Source organism: Heteronotia binoei, chromosome 13, assembly GCF_032191835.1.
Source record: "Heteronotia binoei isolate CCM8104 ecotype False Entrance Well chromosome 13, APGP_CSIRO_Hbin_v1, whole genome shotgun sequence".
In the NCBI taxonomy this organism is placed as follows: Eukaryota; Metazoa; Chordata; class Lepidosauria; order Squamata; family Gekkonidae; genus Heteronotia; species Heteronotia binoei.
In genome coordinates this window covers 27,094,943-27,100,942 of record NC_083235.1, presented here as the reverse complement: position 1 = coordinate 27,100,942, position 6,000 = coordinate 27,094,943, and positions in this window count along the sequence as shown.

Genomic DNA, 6,000 nt, shown 5'->3' with positions numbered 1-6,000 from the left:
GCTAGCTCACAGTTTTTTAGAATTCAAAGTTTTTATTAATTTTCAAGAAGAAAAGGGGAAGTGGACATAGAAAAGCAATAATCAATGAAAACAGAATACATTCTGCATGCCATTATGTCATTAAAGTAAAAGAAAATTTCAACATGTTGTGATACGTATAACCTATCACCACAGTAGATCATGTAAAACATATATGTTGTAAGTCCCCACTTAAACTATCAGCTTAGCTAGTTTTTCAAACATCTATATTGAAAAATAATAATGGAGATTCACACCAGAGCATTTAAATATCTAACCATACATATAGCTTCTCCCAATATTTTCTTGCTTCTTCCTTGGATTTTCCAGTGTAGCTCACAGTTTTTTTAGCCTCTAGCTCACAATTTCTGTCTTAGCTCAGGAAAAATGGCCCCAGAGCAAACTAATTTATTTTGCAACTCACAACTTTAATTCCACTAGCTCACAAAGTAGAATTTTTGCTCACAAGACTCCACAGCTTAAAAGGAGTATTGCTTGCAAGCCACTCTTCAGTGAGCAGCGGGGTATAAAAAACAACTTTTCTTCTCTCTTCTTACTCCCCACCTCCCAGCTGCCATATTTTAATTGCAACTCCAGATCAAGAATGTGCAGCCCAGGTGTAGAGGGCTCATCCTCAGACAGCAACACCCTAAAGAAAGATTATGCCCATCACCAATAATTAAATGCAAAAAAGAAAAAGATATTGAAAAACATTATAGGATCTGACATAGAAGTCCAGGTGCAGAGCTGTAAGATTTTTTTTGCAAAGCCCCCTCCCCTTTGTCAGCACATACATGCCTGAAGCAGGCAAGAAAGTGCAAGTATAAACCTGCATAGCTTTAAGAACAATGCTCAACCGATTGAAAATGAAGGCTGCTAACCAATTAATTATTTTCCTTTTAACAGATTAGTTGATTATATTTGGATTATCAAAACATCAAGCATGATGTGTTTTGGAGATACTGAAAAATGTGTCATTAAAGACCATAGACAATAGTGGTAGTAGAGTGTTCAATAGACGTGACATAACATCTTCTCCACACTCCTTAACTCTTCCAGGTAGAGGTGGTATTGAAAACCCTACCATAGGCCTACTGGAGTCATCTCTAATGTGGTACCCACAGTTGTCATCCTGCCTGCCAATGTGTTTCCTAGAGCCCACTTGCTTCTTCCTCAAAGTAAAGGCCCAATCCTAGCTTTTCTCTAGCTCAGCGGGTGCTTTTGAAGATCCCAGAAGACATCAACTTTCTTTCCGGAGCACCCATTCAGAATCAGTGGCCTCCATCATAAGATGCTTTGCTTAGAATGTCCCAGCATTTTGTGACTGGCTGCTATGGCAACTATTCTGTGATTGGTCCTGCCACCTTTGGCAGCCATTTTGTGGTTGTAAGCACTACTCTTCAAAAAGTTCTCACAGGATCAACAAGAATGCGGATCTGTGGCTTAATATCTCATTAAAAAGATAAATACTGAGGAAACTGGTTAACAGAAGTGTCAGTGTAACATTAGGCACCATAATAAAAATAATGATTAATAGCTCTCTTCACCATCTGTCTCACTCAGATGCTGCTGCTGAGTGAGGGAACAGTAGGTCTAAAGTTTGGTTATGAAAATACATGGACTTGAAAATCCTCTCTGCTTGTAACTGATGCACTGCAAGGAAAGTTATCAGTGAGGGGACTGAAGGTGATTCGTAATTAAACCACATGGAGACAGATAAGATAGCTAAGCACACTCAGCCATTAAATACTGTTGGTAGGTGAAGAGAAAACAGAAGACATGGAAAAGTGTTTTTGTCTGAGGATTTGCACAGCAGTTTCTGAACTGATTCTCATGGTGTTGGTGGATATAAAACTTAACATTTTATTAAAACACTGCTTCTTGTCAGGTGCACTTTCATTCCACCTTTTCTTCAAGGCACTTAGAGTAGTGCACATGATTCTCCATCCCCAATTTAATCCTTGTGACAATCCTGTGAGATAGGTCAGGCCAAAAGACTGGTCCAGGATAACCCAATGAGCTTCATAGGCAAGTATTGAACCTGTTACTCCCAGATCCCAGTCTGACAGCTATATGTCAGTGGCCTATTAGAAGAGTTGGTGTTTATACCCTCCTCTTCACTATCCTAAGGAGTCTTGGAGTGGTTTACAATCGCCTTCCCTTCCTCTTTCCACAACAGGCACCTTGTGAAGGGGTTGGGGCTGAGAACGTTCTGAGAGAACTGTGACTGACCCAAGGTCACCCACCTGGCTGCATGTGAAGGAGTGGGGAATGAAGTGCAGTTCTCCAGGTTAGAATCTGCTGCTTTTAACCACTACACCAAACTGGCTCTTAACTTAACTACTATACCAGACCCCTTATATAATATTTAGACAGGGCTTTTTTGGTAGCAGGAATTCCTTTGCATATTAGGCTACACTCCCCTGATGTAGCCAATCCTCCAAGAGCTTACAGGGCTCTTAGTACAGGGCCAACTGTAAGCTCCAGGAGGATTGGCTACATCAGGGGTGTGTGGCCTAAAATGCAAAAGAGTTCCTGCTACAAAAAAAGCCCTGTATATAGATGTTGATTCACACATTACACAGGGTGGTCCTGGGGTCCCCACTCCTTTGGTTATGGTTGTTAACCTCCAGGTGGGGCCTGGAGTTCTAATTATCTGACTCAGTATAAGAAAGCTTCATGTTCATGTACATATGTGAGCACTAAACACACACACACGTCACTTTGATACTAAGCCAACGGCTTGATGCAACAAATTGGTTTTAGCAGCCTTTTTCTGAAAGTCAGGAGCCAATCATGTTTCACCAAACAGGGCATGCTGTAATCTCGTTGCCATCACAAAAGGGCCTGGCCACCCACCAAGCCTCCAACTATAGTGAGCAAGCCCTCAGAAGGATAGCACAGCAGTTACTATGTCAGACAAGACCTGTGTTCACAAATCCCTACTCAGGACCAACTAATTATATTTTCCTATTCAGATATGTATTTTTGAGATCCATGCTGATAACCTAATTTCCAGATACATGTTGACCAATTCAGATTGGAGTTGCAGCCTGTGGGGACAGAGGGCTTAAGTCTCCCCTGGCAATGCCATTTTTACAAGCTGAAATGGCTCAATGCGGAAATTATATGTACTAGATAGCCCAGGTCTCCTGCTATAGAAAGAGACCTTTGTGTCTTAACCCCTATTGCTCACTGCCGCTCAACAGAAACGCTATGGTGAATCCTAGAGGGTCACCCTAATGTGATGACATCTCTTTCAGTTTTGGCCAGAAGCGACAGTGCATGTCTGTGTGATGCCAAGTCCCTTGTCCCCATCTCCACTGTGGTGCCAGCTCTGATGCGGTACATGTATGGTTCCCCAAAATGTCAAGCAGTGACTTCCTGGGCCCTTTTTTGTGTCCAGAAAACAGTATGAGGAGACATTAAGTTCCCTCCTACAAACTGTCTTGATTTGAATAAGGTCCATATGAGTCTGGGAATTAAGTTCCCAGCATAGAACTCACAAGGCACATCTGATCATGTAGACTCGGAGAGAACATGACAAAATATAATGTATATAGTTAGGCCCCTTCACACATAAAGCAAACTGGGTGACTTTGGACCATTTATTTTCTCTCAGTGCAACTTACCTCACACAGGTTTGTTTTGATAACAAGATCCATGTATGCCACCGGGAGAAAGGATGGGATGAAAATAGACTTTAATGTCTGATGGACTAGGAAAAGGGATCCCTCAAATATCCTAGTCCCCAGCCATGTAGGGCTTGACAGGTCAAAATCAGCATTTAAAATTGTTCAGGGAAGCAAACTGAAAATCAACACAATTGAATCAAAGAGGTGTAATGTGATCTTGCCTGTTAGCCCCCAGAATTAACTGTGAGGTCATATGTGAGGCTAATGTAAGTCTCTGAGAACTTTTTAAAGATAGAGCGTTTTCGCACTGACCTTACTCGGGAGCGACGTCCCTCTTCACTGCGCAGCGTCTGCGCGGATTTCGCACTAATTGCTCCGCAGAACCCGGAAGAGCCGCAAAGTCCCACGGCTTTTGCGTTGCAAATGTAAACTGGTTTTTGGCCAGTTTACATTTGCAACACAAAAGCCGCGGGTTCTTCCGGGTTCTGCGGAGCAATTAGTGCGAAATCCGTGTAGACGCTGCGTGAAGAGGGATGTCGCTCCCGAGTAAGGTCAGTGCGAAAACACCCATAGTCTCAGAAAGAATCTGTTACAGCTGGCTAGGCTGGAGGTCTGTGTAACTACTCCAGTAGCCAATTCAGTGCATAGTGAATTCCCTAGTCTGTTTCAAGCTGGGTGTCTGAATGTGTAGGGAAGAGACTTAAGTCCTATGTCTCTGGGCACTGTGCTCCTAGTTATGGTAATCGCTGAGAGCTCCAGAAACAGAACTCCTAGTATACGTCTTGATTGACAGGGCCTAAAACAGACTTATTGAGGGCAGAAAAAGGTCATAGGGTTGCCAACTTCCCAGTAGAACCTGGAGTTTTCCAGGAATTACAACTTATTTCCAGACTACATAGATCAGTTTCCTTTGAGGTAAAGATAGTTTTGGGGTGCAGGCTCTGGTATTTCATAAAGTCTAGGAAAAACTGAAGTTCTAGAATGGCATCACATCTCTAGTGAACTTCCTTCCCTCCCCAAACTCTTCCCTATCATCATCATCATCAAAGGTGAAATTCTAGCAGGAGCTCCTTTGCATATTAGGCCACACACCCCTGATGTAGCCAATCCTCCAAGAGCTTACAAGGTTCTTTCTGTACATCAGGAGGGTGTGACCTAATATGCAAAGGAGCTCCTGCTAGAATTCCACCCCTTATTATTAATTATTATTATTATTATTATTGAATCACCTCATCCCGACTGATGCCAGGCTCTAGGCGATGTACAATACAAATATACATAAAATCAATAAAATCAGTTAATCTAAAAACAGTTACAACTCAGTGAAGATTCTTTAAAGAAAGCATGCTTCAGTTCTGCCTACCCAGGCACTGCCCATAACCTCCAGAGATTTCCAAAACCTGAGTTGGTTACCCTGGTTAATGTGTGATTAGGCTCTGTGAAAATCCTGATTATTGAAGGATGTAAAGCTAAAGTCACCAGAAGAGCAGAAAAGAATTCTAATACATGAAGTAGGAAAGTCAAACTCCTAATTACTGAAAAGGACTACGCTGTTTGCAATTCAGCAATTCAAGCTCTTGCAGGACTTTTCTCGCCTTTGGAGAACGTTTTCACAAATGATGGTATGAAGGCATTTTGTTTGAGCCTCTCCCTTACAACACAGATCAGGCAGCAAGAGAGGCATGTCGGTTGAGGGGGCCTGATGCAGACCTTGGAGCTATTCAGCACCCTGCCAAGGAATATAGGCATTTCTTAATGACAGGCTGGAAGTCAATAAAAATAGGAGGCAAAACCCACACAGCTTGATGTCCTATCAAAGCTTTGCCACATCTGGCATGTGCTGCAGCTATTCTAAACTCTGGCAGAATAGCTGCCCTGTCTGAATCCAATGGGATGAGAATCCATACTGCTGCTGTGCAGAAGAATGGGATGGCTTTGCTGTTATTGATAGGGTTCATTTTTAGCATCCATGACCAAAGAAGGGTATAGCACACTGGATCCTTTTAATGACAAGCTCAGTGGGTTATTTTGGGTGAAGGTTCACACTGCTCCATAGCAACGTTTGCCACAGGCACACACTGGTTTTTCATGAACTTTGGCCAGTTCTCTGAGCCTACCTCAGGGATACTCTCGATGCAATGAATGAGATGGGGTGAAATGCAGGATTCTGAATATTACAGTGAGGTTTTGGAAAGGTGTGATAAAAATATTTTAAATAAATAAACTGTGCATGATGCCAAGAGTCACTGTACTTTGGCAAAAGTATTTTCCCCAGTTGTCCCATCTATGCCCTTCTTTTGAAAGATAAAGCAGAAAGGACTGTGCAGTGTCTTGATTGGTTGGGTGC